Source organism: Hypomesus nipponensis, chromosome 9, assembly GCF_054491055.1.
Source record: "Hypomesus nipponensis isolate SF chromosome 9, ASM5449105v1, whole genome shotgun sequence".
Lineage (NCBI taxonomy): Eukaryota > Metazoa > Chordata > Actinopteri > Osmeriformes > Osmeridae > Hypomesus > Hypomesus nipponensis.
This window is the reverse complement of record NC_140369.1, coordinates 20,198,667-20,213,983: the sequence shown is the minus strand read 5'-3', so window position 1 is coordinate 20,213,983 and position 15,317 is coordinate 20,198,667. Positions and strand designations below refer to the sequence as shown.

The following is a 15,317-nucleotide window of genomic DNA, read 5'->3' as shown; positions in this document are numbered from 1 at the left end:
CCTGAGAGTTACTTGCATCAGGACATTTGTTTGGCTATCTAAGAATGTAGCAATCAGTAGGCTACTTATGCAAAAGTATAAGTCTACAGCGAATCAACCATTATGGCATTTCGTACTTCTGTCGTGGACTATTAAGCCTAATTTATACTTGTCGCCGACACTTTTGAAATGGTCGCAGACGGAAAAAAAAGTGTTGCTCAGGCTGCTGCATACTAGCATCGTGTCCGAAGTTTGCCAGGCCATACACATGTCACTGAATGATTAGTTCATCCCCTAACCATCCAGAGCTGGGTTCCAGGAGATTTCAAGGGATTTCTGGCGGATGTGGAACTTCCCCAACTGCATCGGTTGCATTGATGGGAAGCATGTGCAGATCAAAGCCCCTCCATTCGCCAGCAGCGAATATTTCAATTGTAAGGAAACAGACTCCGTGGTGTAGATGGCAGTTTGCGATGCCCAGTACCGGTTCACCATGCTGGACGTTGGAGCCTACGGGAGGCAGAGCGATGGGGGGACTTTTCAAGTCCCCCTGGCTTCTCCAGGGGACACTCAATCTTCTTCCGCCAGCCGATCTTTCTGGAAGTACAGTGCCCATCCCACGCACCTTTTTGGGAGATGCTGCTTTCCCCCTACACACAAATCTGATGCGTCCCTACGGTAAGATTCCTGTTGTTACTGGCCTCACGTTGAAGGCACACACGAGGTGACCTCGTGAGGCTCTTCTGATTGTGCACCGGTAAAACTATCCTGACGGCAACATTTAAATAATTCCCAATATGTCGCAAGCAGAACGAAAAATTGGTTCTTCCTTTTCCTATGGTTTAGGCTAAATAATAGGAAATTATTTGACAGGAAATATATTACTTATTTATTGAAATGATTATACTGAACATTTATGGACCCTTAAACCCAAATATGGACTGAAATATTCTCTGATAAATCTCTAAATATGAGAGTTGCCTCTGACAAAAATCATACAAAGCATTGTGTCTCTTGTCTAATACTTGCAGGTACCAATCTTGATGAAGGAAAAAAAATCTATAACTAAAGGCATTCAAGAGCTAGCCTGGCTCTGCCCTCCTTCGTACTTCCGCTCAATTTAGATTTTGCTTCTGTTCTAGGTCTGGGAGTTCGGCTGTGGAGTCGGTTTCCAGAAACACATTTTTTGTAGGTCCAATCAGCGAACAGAGGTAGTGGCTGAGAACAATGACGTTAATGTCGTGCACTAGTTTGAGTAGTTCAGTAATGGCGGCGGAGAAAGATGCGAGCAAAACTATTCTGCGGTTGTGGCAACGCTGCCGAATATCCGTAGGTTAAAGCCGGAGCAAGAACATTTCTTGCTGAGTTTTGTTGGTGGCCATGATGTTGTGGCCCTCCTCCCCACGGGTTCGGGAAAAGTTTTATTTTCCAGCTACGGCAGCTAGCGAACGCTTTCGATTGGTTATGGCAAATCAGAGTGGCTCTGGGCAGATCCAATAGTTTTAAACTTCAACAGAGGACCCACCTTCAAGGAAGTTAACGTTTGTCAATGGAGCGATCCCAGACCCTCTGTACAAATGAAATGTACGAGGGTCTGGCTAGGACCAGGCTACTCAAGAGCCAGGATGGTGATCGAAAACACATTTGGAATAATGTCTGCGAGATGGAGGGTCCTAGTTCGGCCCATCGAGTTCCATCCAAAGAAGGTGGTTGATGTGGTCAATGCCTGTGCGGCTCTCCACAACTACCTGTATTACACAGACACTTCAAATAAATCAAATAGGAATCAAAGATCTTTAAAAGTCTAGCCTTGTTATACTTATATAATCCAACTCATCACCCAGTATAATTTCAATCAGTAGAGACCTGGGATGAGTGAAAGATGTTTATTTACAGAATGATAAATGCACTACAGTGTTTGGAGCTTAGACCCCAGGGAATTATAGATCAACGGGCGCCTGCCCAACATCCAAAGAAGAATCCCCCATGGAGTCCAGACACTGGTGGCGGTGGCGGCAGCCGACGAACAACGAGTCGAAGAGCAGACGAGGAACCGGGTGGCGATGGGGAGGTGGAGGGTCGCGTGTGTGTTTGTACATATTTCATCTGTCATGTATATCCCACCAAACTTCACTGACACAGTGTCAGCAGCTCAGGAGATCCAGCCGGGGGAGTGGAGACGGGTGGTTGCCGGGGACAATAACCTCATGGATATTGGGCGTCTGTCTAACGCGAGGGCATCCCAAGCTGCCGTTGCCACACGGGGTGACCTCAAGATGTTTTTTCAATCAACACAGGGTCAGGTACACTGGCAGCTTGACCATGTCAGAAGAGGTCTCCTCAATCCCCACCCGCCACAACAATAACTGCAATAATAAACAATAATATACTGCAATAATAAATAATAATATACATTTCATCAAAATCTTTGATTTCTTTTTTTATTGTGAGACTACTCCTCTGTATTTTGCCCTGCTTGCTCCATCTCAAATAGGAGTTTGTGTATGGCTAACTTTGGTTCGCTCTTCTTCTGTGGAGGCAGTTTTTGGAGCATGCTGGCCACCATGTTGCCAAAAACACTGTCCTCTGCTCACTGTTCTCTGCTCTGGCCTGTCTCTCCTCCCGGATCCTCCGTAGCTCCTCCAGCCTCTCCAGGATTGCCTCTTCTGAGCCTTTCCTTTTTCGGCGCTGAGATGGCTGTGAAGGAGCTGGCTGTGTAGAGGCTGGCTGTGTAAAAGCTGGCTGTGTAAAAGATTGCTGTATAGAAGCTGGCTATGATGAAGTTGGTTCTGCTGTGCTGGTCCCAGAGAAGATTGCATCCAAGTCTTCCCTGTTAATATTAGTTTCTTCATTCTCCGACTAGGAGGCAATGGAAAATATTGTAAAATGTCAAGCCTTAATTCATAAGCATTGTATAAGCTATTGAATACCACATTGAGAGGAAATGTAATTTTGGTATGATTCCAATCATTTCGAACATTGTGCCTCATTTCAGATTGTTTAGATGTGTATTTAAAGGGTAAACAAACTAGTAGCTTCAATGTTGCTGCCCCTGCCATATGTAATGTTTGACTGCAGCATAATGACACAATCATAATACTCACTGTCACCTCCTCTGTCTCCGGAAAGTTTGTCATGGTGTTGTTGGTGACAAAGTCGTGCATCCATGAGAGGTTTGTATAAATGTCGGGGACACGCTTTCCTGCGGCATCGCCGCTTCTGCCATCCTCTTTTTTGCCTTGTTATACCTGTACACGTACATGCTACTATAATGAGTGAACTTGATTAAAATAACAACACTATCTATAATGGCTATTTTATTTGTCTTCTGACTGTTGTTAGCTTCATTGGCCACCACCAGGAGGAATTTAACGTTAGCTCTACTACCTGTCACGCAGTTTCTTCCATCGGGCCTTGCACTCCACTACTGTCAAGCCAATCATTCGCGAAATCTCACCCCATGAATTTAGTAGCACTTGATAATCTTTATAAAAGGGCATAGAGGCATTATAAAGGTGTGGATATTTTCTAACTTGCTCCGCCAATCTCTCCCCAATTCCTTCCATCATAAACAGCTGTCAACACAAATCAACTTCATGATAATCAGAATCAGAAAGTGATTTATTTGCCATGAAAGTTTGCACAGACAAGGAATTTGCTTTGGCAGGAAGGTGCATACAATAAACATATAGTAATCTTAAATTTAAATATGTGGTCTAACTATACTAAGGATACATAAACTAGCAATACCAAGTGGAATACAATTAAAATATACAATAAAATAAAATATAAGTTGCCAATTTACAATATAAAATACAATATAAACTACAAATATTACAGGAATATAGAAATATTACAACAATGACAGACGTGGACCAAGATGGTTATTGGCTATCGATTTTTACGTTTAACACACAACTTATACCTTTGCATAAGTAGCCTACTATTTGCTACATTCTTCGATAGACAAACAAATGTCCTGGTGCACGTAAATCTGCCAGGCTTCTGTCGATCAATTTCTTATTTCTTGTTAGTTAGCCTACTGCATCCAATCAGTGACAAAGTGTAGTACCTACTCCTTCCGTTCAGAGTTAATGTAACGTGTTTTTGAGTTAATGTAATTCGTTTCCCATTTGGGGGAGCGTGTTTATGTATTGGGGGGAGGTGAACAAGTCATCCTATTTGGGGGGAGTTGACTCGTATTCGGGGGGACTGTTTTCATTTAGGGGTTATACTCATATTGGGGGGTGTGTTTTGCACTTCAGGGCCACTGTATATAATTACTAATCTTGTGGTACTATTGCCTTATAAAGCCCATACTGAGCAAAGCATATTAAGATCTTAATTCATGTTTAACAATGTCCTTACTTACTATCAATAACCGGTATTTATGAGGTTAGTGAGGAAAAACCTGTAGTTAATGGCCTCGTAGTTGTAGAATATGGTCATGGATAATACGTCATTAATAAGTGGTAACTAATGACTAATAAAGTGTCAAGTTACTACTAATATGCATGCTAATAAGCAATGAGTAAATGGTGAATATGTGTACCTTACTATAAAGTGTTACCAAACTTTTACTTGTAAAGTCCAAACAGATAAGTAGGACTTTAACCCAGAGAGAGTGATTCCAGCTAAGCTTATTTCAGCCATTATGGAGATGATAAGCTTGTGGTTGATCAGGTCAAAGCCTGCAGGAGGTCAGGGAAGACAAGAAGTCAGGGGCTCTTGCTTGTGTTGAAGACCTCAGTCACTGCCAATAGACCTACACAACATATTATTTTGATGTAGATTTGTTTACATACATTTTATTGAGGTTGCTGTGACATCTGAATTTCCCTTCGGGTATGAATAAAGTTCTGTCTGATTGAGAAAGGGGGTAGCTCATACAGAGCGGCATGTTCCACAGTTTTGGAAAGGAACGATAAGAGGAACTCCGGACAGAAGTTGTCATTGCTAGACAGGTCTAGGCTTGGTTTCTTCAGCAAGTGGGTGACTTGAGCCATCTTAAAGTCTGAGAGGACAATGCCAGTGGTGGTATGGATGATTGAGGAAAGAGAAGGGAGGATCTATCTAAAATCTAGATACAAACTGGAGACTGGTAGAGGGGATGGGCATGATGTAGCCCTGTGAGCCAGGATGAGTCCACCTCAGGGTCCTCAAGTAAATGAGGCAAACTAGTCAACCTTCATACTTTGGTTGCTAGTGGGGGATGACACAGGAAGGGTGAAGTAGTCTCGGAGGGAAGCAACGTCATCAAAGTGGACTGTAATTTAATAAACAGTAAGGAAGGCAGAAGAGAGGGGAGGTGTGAGGAGAGAGGAGTTGGTGGCTAGGTCATAGCCATTGGGAGGCTGGTTTGGAAAGAAGAGTACAGAGAATATCAGGAGATGGGGAGAGGCAATAATTGAAGGTGAAATTGCTCAATGTTTGGATTAGGAAAATGTTTTGTATGTTACCAATCCAAAGAACAATACTCCCTAATTATCCAAATGTTGTATTGGAACATTTTGACAATATTATACAAATGATTTATTGAAAAATAGTGTTAGAAGTCATTTATAGTTAAATATATGCTTGCAAAGTAATACAAACCACATGACACTAAACCTTCTAGCCTTAATAAGGTTAATAAGATGTAAACCTATTCGACATGTATATTCTTACTTATATTAAAGCAATATAGTTATAGATGTCACAGGGGAAACAAACGTTTTACACATTTATATGAACAGAAAAAGATTACATACTCTTGTGCTCTGTGATTATATGCATTATGTGTGCCACTGTGTACCACTGTCTCTCAGTATTGTACAGTATGTGTTTGAATGAGGATATTCATAAGAGAAGATTATATATATATATGTATATATATATATATATACTGTATGTATATCTATTTCATTAATGCTGAATCGGAGGCCTCATCCCTCCTTAATAGGAGCTAAATAAGTCAAAACACATATTTTCACAGTTTCACTCTCCCAATCTAATAGTTGTCCTCTGATATATTCAACTTTTAATGTATATGTATCTAAGATTGACCAAATCATGCCATTCCAAACCCATTTTTGAGGACAAATACTTTATTATACAAACAAATATAGACAGAGCACAGTGACACACGTGTGACCAAGGGCAAATGTAGGACACATTTATACAAATCTCTACTGAAATTTGGTTTTGCGTTGCAATGAAAAATAAATTGGGTAACACATATTCCACAATATGGACAGGAATTGTCATTTGTATAAAACAGGTTGCAGATTGGAAAAACAAGGAAAAATGTTTTTCTTCATCCTTCGACACACCCTTCTTGCTTCAAATTTCACATTCAAAACAGGAGTAATTATACTGGTAACCCATGAATTTCCAGTTGCCATAGCTGCATCACACTTCACGGTTGCTGCATTGTGGTTATCATGAACATAATTGGGGAAGCTTTCCAATTTCAGAACAGAGCTCAGTAGAGAAACGAGAAGATGAAAGTTTTTTTTTATTATGTCTGCATGGAACATAGAGGCAAGTAAATTAGCGCTCTCGTTATCCAGTCTGTGTGAGAGCAAGCCTTTGTTGATTAGCTGACCGCTAGCTTGAAGTGCGTGAAGTAGCACACTCAAAAGGGTAAAACTTCAGCATTTTTAAGTTGTTTTTTTGCTGGGAACCTTTACTACTTGTGTGTGCAATGGTAACTGTGTAGATACATCACATTTTGTATTTCTATACATCTCATATCAATTTCTACACAAATCCTAATCTAATCAAAAAAGTGCTTTAATTGGTAATAAAATGTCCAATCAACAATGTTCACTCTAGCATGAGAGAATCCGTCTCCCTTTGTACAAAAAAGTCAATGTAAATAATTACCCTGCCTATGTTACTCTTTTTTCTTCATTTCCTTTCTCTTCATCTGAGTCCATGACCATAGCTTGGCGGAAGATGTGGTTGTTTTGTCTCACACAGATAAATACTCTCATCAACACAGGCCTTGAGGTCAGAGGGCTATAAGCAACTATTTATTAAGCCTATTGATTTGAGAGAAAGTCAGCTAGAACAAAATTGTCTCCTTGTTGAGGTCATCTGTTTGTGACTTGTAGTAGTGGATGCACATGGATAGATGTTTTCACACTTTAGTATTTCAATGTTTCATCACAGCCTTAGCAGTTTCCGGTGAGTTGCATGAGTGCATGAGCAGTAAGCACTTCTATATATGTTGACAACACCCATCTTGCTTTCAGATACAGCTCGTCAAGCTCAGCCTTCTCCATCCAAAATGAAAAGGTCAAAATCAACCAAATGTCTCAATTACAGTTGAATGCAGTTGAACAATTAATGGTAGCTGAAGTGGTAATGGTAATAACAGGATAATAAAGATTGACTGAAACTTTAATGACTACACCTATTCTACAAAAGATAGTAAAGTGTGAATCGTACAAAGTACCTTTTCTACGGTTGTTGACCTACATTTTTTTTGGAAGCTCTCAAACAAAACTTCCAATCCCTGTTGACTTATACTCACTGGGGCTTATATCAGACACATACATGCACGGAAAAAAACTTCTCAATCTATTACCCAGCCATCTCCACTTCACCGGAGCACCTGTGTGTTTTTCCTTTGATAAAATCCTCAATGATGAAAAGTACAGGATGGCTTTTTTCACAGCACTGCACTTCATGCCCCTCAAACAGACAAAACATCAAGTGCCTCCCCCTTTCCACTCCTGTTCCTTCAAATCCTTTGATTAGTACACATAGCTGGAAACCTCTGTGTGTATAGGGCCTCTCTTTTCCATAAATTAGACATGAGGAGTTGAGATGCCAACAACATGTCACCCAGTAGCGTTTCCCCCAGCTGTCAATGGGGATAAGATTTGTGTTCGAAATCGAGTTGTTACTTTTCACAGCACAAGTTGTTGTTGTAGACCTGCTATGATAGAATGGCTGCCAGTATACAACTCTAAAGATTGCAGGGGATGAATCCCACGCCTGTAAACCCCAACAATATACTTACACACCAGACTCTGAGATAAGGCCATCAAAGAAAAAGGGAAATAATTTTATGATGGATAGCCTGGATGCATAATACAAAATGATCTCCTTAAAAATTACTTACAAAGTCTACAAGCAACATCTACTGCAAACTGCTATTATAAATGTAGAGTGCTTGTTTTTGGCCCCCTCAACATCACGCCCTTGGAAAACATAGCCAGCAAGAAGAGACAATAGTGGACCCATTTTAGATGGACATGTAAGCTATGGTGACATGTCGCTACAGTATCTCAAATTGGCAGTTGTAGAATATGTTTTCTTTCTTGGATTTTGGGTAACACCAAAATTGTGGACAAGAAGACCTGTAAGATAAAATAGGTGGGAGATGATGTGGAATTTATCCCTTTAATTCCCCTCGGAGTGCTTGGCTGTGAGAATGGAAGTAATAATAATAATAATAATAATAATTAATAAACCAATTTCCTCATGTCATTGGCCTGTACGTTCGGAAAGAAAACGTGCATGGGCAAAAACAGTACTAATTATCCTCTGAATGGATGACTGATGAGGACCGAGATAGCTTTGTAATGGGTAATATAACCAACATTAAGAATCTGTCATAGAGGGCTAGTTGAGGCTTTGTCCATCTCCTCTGCATCAGAACATTGCTCTGTAGACTTACAGAGGATGATTACGAACAACCTAGACATAACTTGCTTTCATGAATCCAGTGCACATTTCGATAAATAGATTGGCCTACCCATCATTCATCATTTTAGACATACAAAGACATCAATGTTACCTGAAATCTGAGCATCTGGCAAGATGCTTTCTTTTAGAAAGAATGTGGAGACAGCAGAATATACATGTCCCATTATAGTTTTTCTCAATCGCTTTGTCTCATTTATTGCAACAGTCTTAACATTCCCTAAACTGTAAGCGCAATTGTAACCTCTGTTTTACGGGTCATCACAATTCTATTGCATGTCTGCAAAATGTAGTACTATACAAGAATGAAAATGTTGTCTTGCTGAATGCTATTGTGTATCACACTGAGCTTTATTGATGACACAGTGGACCTTTTTACATTAGGCTCTTCCATTGTAAGACCATAGTTTATGACATGGTCAAATTGTGGTTCTGATTTTATGAGGGACTCTAATTCTATGCCTTCGACCAATTCCTCTATTATGTCTTCCCCTAGCACCAAACATTCAACCAAACATTCTTACTCCCCTTCTTATTCCTATTTTTGGGTGGTGATTCCCATTTCATTACAATGCCATGAATGGTTCATTTTGCATGTGAAGTCGCACAAGATGAAATACTGTTTAGAAGTTTACTGTATAGAAGAGTATGACAGTTTCACTGAGAATCAACTTGTTAGTGTTGATCAACCCTTGTGCATGTAGTTATTGCGCAAATTGTAGACATTTGTCTCAATAATAACAGGAGTTCAGCCACTGTTATTGATCTCAACATCAAATATTAATTTACAACTTATTAGCAGCTAAACAAGCGTAGCTACACAGCTAAGGACATTTGTGTAACATATTTTTAAGACTCCACAAACCTCACCTTAATGTCAAGTTCACTTTTTCTTTTACTAAAACTGATGCAGTTGTTTTTCTCAACACTTGTCAGATTGGACTGACGAGACTAGATATTTGACAGACTGACCTGTGAAAGCCCACGAGATCGCTTGAGAAGTTCAGTCACAAAATGTTGTGGGCTTCAAAACACATGTTAGGCACCACAGAACGTAGGCTATTGCTGTCAGTGTTCACAGTCAGGCATCCGCACCAGTTTGGGAAATGTTTTTGTGACATCCAATTCCCACATTATGTGACCGGTGCACTACTGTTAACATTTTTGACGTCCTTATCTAAATTCAGCACCTTCTTTTTTTAGATGGGCTCTGTGGCTATTCCGTTTGAGTCTTAGCCCAGGTAAATCCCAGGTGTCCCTCATTGGGCAGACGCTCCATTCCCCAGCACAGCGGGGAATCTCATCTATTTGGCGGACGCTCAGTCATGTTCTGGCAAGGGTGAAAGAGGCAATGCCGGATTGGGGTTTCATCTGATTAATCATTCACACTAGAAGAGGCTGGAACGCCATGGCTCCCACCTGTTAAAATTTTTTTTCCCGTCACCGAGCCAGCTAGCCAATAAATGGGCTTTGCCGTGAGATCAGAGAAGCAATGTGGGATATGGCAATGCTTCTGCTGAAGGGATGACAAGGAATATGAATGTAAGGTGGGATGGGGTAGTTCATGAAAGGTTTGTATAGATCATACTGTGTGCACATGTCTGGGACTATTATCCCAACATGGCCGGATACTATAATTGGAGATCACAAACTCCATGGTGCATTGAAAGTACACCATTTTTGTTTTGGACTCACCGACTTGAAAATGGCCGTGTAAGATCTTCAAACCAGCTTCACATATATTGATAGGCCTACTACATTTCTAATTTCCCCAAAAGCAAACACCAAAAGGCACTCAATTGTGGTTCAATGTCGGACTAATGTTGTACAAAAGCTAGGATACGTGGAATACATCCACCACCACACACACATAATTCCAAACATCTCAAGACAAAGTACAATTGAAATTAGATTATATTAGGTAAAATGCTACCCTAAAAGGTTGAAACACAAACCCTTATCTTCTGATCATTAAAACAAGGGTTCAATCACGGATTTTGTGCAGAGTAAATTAACCAGGGTTAACTCTTCAGAGTCCAGATTTGTATCTCAAGTATCCCCCCTTGCCGTAAGCTCATATCCTGTCTGTAGAAGGTAAGAGGTTAACTTTACGCTGGACTTACTTGGGCTGGACCTCATCAAGGTGGGTGAGAGATATTGGGTATATTAATCCCATTTGTAGGTTAGTGGTTCTCAACCCTGTCCTCGGGACCCCCTTGTCCTGCTTGTTTTAGATGTTTCCCTGCTCCAACACACCTGATTCAAATGCATGTTCGTTACCAGGCTTCTAAAGAGCGAGATAACGCCCCCTCTATTTGAATCAGGTGTGTTGGAGCAGGGAAACATCTAAAACATGCAGGACAGGGGGTCTCTGAGGACAGGGTTGAGAGCGTACAGTACAACATTGCATTTGCCCCCTATGTGCCTATTTACATCACATCATACTACTCTCTTTTCCCCTATGTATATTTATTAGTGCTCTCAGTTTAACGCGTTATTAACGGCGTTAACGCAAACCCAAATTAACGGCGTCAATTTTGTTTATCGCGCGATTAACGCTCTTTTTGGCCTAGCAAACTTCGTAGTTTTTTTCACATGCTGTTGCAACAACTACCGACGTTAGAAAAACTACAACACCACACCGGATCTAGCTAGACTGGAAACAAAACAACAGGCACGCCACACACACTTGTTTGGCTTGCGAGCCGGCTAAAGAGTAGTAGCAGAGGCCGTTTACGGATATTAGACATTCTCTGGTAGTAGGCCAACGTTAAGTTGAGTGGGTGGCGAGCGCAAGACGCCGAAATGGATGCCAATAAGATTCTGAATGGAAAGTTTACTTTTAAAAAGTTGCCAAATGGTTCCATTGACAAGACCAAAGTGATCTGTGTGTTTTGTGGTTGTAAACTGAGCTATCATCGCAGCACGTCCAGTCTGAAATACCACTTGATGGCCAAGCACACAGCTGATGCGAATTCTCCGCCCCCTCATCAAAGCCAGGCATTTGCAATGTTGTTTTCAATAAAAAAAATATTTACATGAAGCAATCCGAACCACTTTTCCAAAAAGAACAAAAAGAAATCAATGGACAAAAAGAAATCAAGGGACATTTAGAATAGATAAAAATGTGTGATTAATTGATTAATCGCGAGTTAACAATGACATTAATGCGAGTAATTGCAATATTTTAATCGTTTGACAGCAATACTTAGATATCGTTTCCTATCAGCTTAACGCGCTAGCTACCTTGGAGACATATGCTACATGTGTTTGGTGATGTTCTCTAAATTAAGTTGGGAGTGGGGTCTCCCACAGTGTTTTATCCACCGCCGGCACCTTCCCTGTTGAGTCTTTGGCTTTGCGAATGGAAAAAATACCACACCTCCCTCTAAACTTTTGGGATATTTAGTGTCAGATCGAGTCAAAGCTTGACGGACCTTCTTCTCTTAGTAGCGGTTGCTAAGGTACGATTGGACAAGGGCCGTTCTTGGAAGGAGTTTCGGGAACGGTCAATTGCTAAGACACATTTCTTGAATGTGTACTGTGTTTTCCCCAAACTCTAAACACACATCTTCATACCTACACTGTTTTGGCCAAACCCTTGACTTTTGACCCAAAACACTGTAGTCAACACCATAGTATCCGTCGTATAAACCTAACTTTGCATTCAAAAGACACACAAAGCCCTCAAATAAATTCAACGTTCTGAATACCCTTTACACACTGCTGGGAGGAATTGAAAACACTATTATAAAAAGGTTTTCAAGAACCATTGACTATAACATGTACCTGAATTTTTGAATGTTTCACCTCATGAGTTTGACATGATGTAAATCATAAAACTCACAATTACTGCAATTGTCCTTACAGGCTGTTTTTTTGTTTGTTTTTTTTTTCTATTTTATTTACAGCAATTGCATTTTGAGCTCTTGTTACTGTAGTGGTCACAAGATGCAGATAGTAGTACTGCACAAATGTATTGCTGTAAATTGTAATTTGGGGAACAAAGGCTAAGAAAACAAGGAAACAAACAAATAATTTTTACCTGGGTGAGAGCTTGAGTACGCAACAGTACTGTTCTTTCTGGGTCAGCATCCTATCTCTGACCAGGGTCAGGCCAGAGATTTTCCTCAACATCACAGGCAATGTTTTCTCAAGTCAAACAGCAGGGAAAAGGCACTTGAATGCCTGAGCCATCCCTGACAAGACTCCATAGCACTGTCCCACAAGCTTCTTCCATGGCTTGGAGAAGGTTGTTCTGTCATAGGGATTTCTGTCATAATGTGGCATGGATCTCATTTGAGATTATTGTTCCTCTTCATCTCCCTTGTCCACCTCCTCTCATTCTGACAATTCTGCCTCTTCCTCTGATATTTGCATCCATGATTTCAAAGGACAGATGCGTTACCTTTGTATTCATTCCAAACCCCTGATTGCTTGTTGAGTATATTTGCTTGTTAGTGGTTACACATGGATTTGTATGTGACACCGGCTTACTAGTTTTTCGACTCACCATGCTGCCTGCCTTTTGCCATAGGGCAACTTCAACTTCATCGAATGACAACAAGAGGGGCATTTAATTGATTTTGAAAGAAGGCCTTCTTTCATTAACCACCTGTTGAACTTTTGGTTTTCTTGGGAGCACTTTCTAAAATGTATTCGGCTCAAAAACTTGTTATGTGACATCCTCATTTTTAGATTCAAAGCTACCTTGCCTGAGCGCATAAACTGTTGCTATGCTATTATGTTACATTATCATCCAATAATAAAAAAGGAGTAATGTGCTCCTTCATAGTCTTCCGGCTTTGCTTTGGCGCTTTGGAAGTGATGAAAAGCACGTTGGAAACACGTTGAAAAGTTTGTGCATCAAAAATGGTGAGTTAAGTGCAAGCCGTTGTTAACTAACTGATATTGTAGCTTAAAGTTAACACACTTTTTACAGCCCAAAGCTAAGAAGAAGGTTACTAAAGATGAGACAATTGAGTTGACCAAAAATAATCAAGATGGTAAAGTTTAGTTTCTGTCCATTTTTTTTATCATAACCGAAATAATTCATTCGATTATCCTACTTGATTTAAACATATCCTCTGTTCATGTGTTTTGAGTTTGCTGTGATTGTCCTGTTAGGTCATGAAGATAAAGGAAGCTTGACCCCAAGTTGCAGTGGTGGCAGCAGCAGACTAGGATCAGGTAATACTTGTTCTTGATGTGTTGCTTTGTGGTAGTAGTTTTTAAGGATCGTGAGCAAAAACTGGCATTCTTACTTGAGCAAATCATGGGGGGAAAGAAGAAATCAAGTGAGTAATTAGCATTTGCAAAATGTAACCTTGTTTATTTGTAAGGATGTGTCTCTTCATAACTTCTTAAATGTATCATCTGTCCTCTATTTAATTAAAGCTTGGCCAAAAATATTTACCGTGGATAAGGAGTAAGGACAGTGAGTTAGATGGCAACATGGATATAGGTGACATTTCCCCAAGTTCTCCAAACATCACTGAGTCCTCAGACAGTGATGTTCCCATGCAAAGACCAAAGAAGCCACATCACGCAGGGTCACCTGCAACTGTGGCTGTTCCTGTGCTAGAGGTAGGTAAAAGAATTGGCACAGTTGTTTAAACTAAACTCTGAAGAAAGGATAAAGTAGTCTAATTGTCAGTTCTTGATTGTGAAAATAGAAGTGATGGTAACAAATTTTTATGTGACAAAATGTGTCTTGGGTCAGAAAAAAAGAATGACGAAATGAGCTCCATTTGGTCCTGATGTAGTAATCACTAGCTCCATCCAAATATTATATTATGTTATTTGCACTTTGATTACATGTTTTACTTAAGGTTTTAAGTAAGTGGTATTGCGAGAAAGCATGAGAATGTAGGTACCAAAGCCACTTTGAAGAACTGGCATCACCAGCTGCATCACAGGCAATTCACTATCTATCTATATTCAATCTATGGCGCAATTACTGAACTTGTGAAATGGATTTGGATTAACTAAAGTTCAGGAGGAAGATAGCGCACCAAGACTCCTTCTTCACTCCAATCAACTAATACGTATCAGCCCAGCGTAAGCACGGAGGAATGCAACCAAACTCCCCGTTTTCAATTACGATTTCTGTATAAAGTCTGTAGTGGACCGTACTTTTGTACAGGATGGGGGAGAGGTGAATCGGACAATGCACACACTGGCTCGTAAGAAATATATATTTTTATTAATTTAAATATAATTGTAGTAAACACCAACCCGACAGCCTAGCGCTGTCCTTCGAAGAACCCAACGCCCTATGCGCCCAGCCCCGTATTAAAATAATGTCCACAGCCCAATGAACCCAGTCCCCAAAGTTGCTGGCTCCAAACGTGGAGTAGTAGTGCGTACTGGTGACCACTTAACTTGCAGCGAGCGACAGGAAGGTCCGAAATAGCAGCGTGCACGAGTAGCGTCACGCTGGGGTACGCCGTACTCAGTATTCCACTCCGTCCGTCGAGGTAACGTGAAACTGGTCCCGTTGTTGGCCACTGTTCGTCCCTGGATCCGTGTTCTCCGACTCCGCGCACCCCTGGCTCCCGCTCGCATCAGAGTCTGGTTCTGACTCTGGTCACCCCGATCGGCCACACACAGCCTGCTCTTTCTCTGGCCCACACACAGTC

The 15,317-nt window shown here is 40.8% G+C and overlaps 1 pseudogene; it reads left to right on the top strand.

Annotated features, from left to right (window-relative positions):
- Positions 1-439: 439 nt before the first annotated feature.
- LOC146273440 (uncharacterized) lies at positions 440-2,699 on the top strand (annotated as a pseudogene).
- The last annotated feature ends 12,618 nt before the right edge of the window (positions 2,700-15,317 follow it).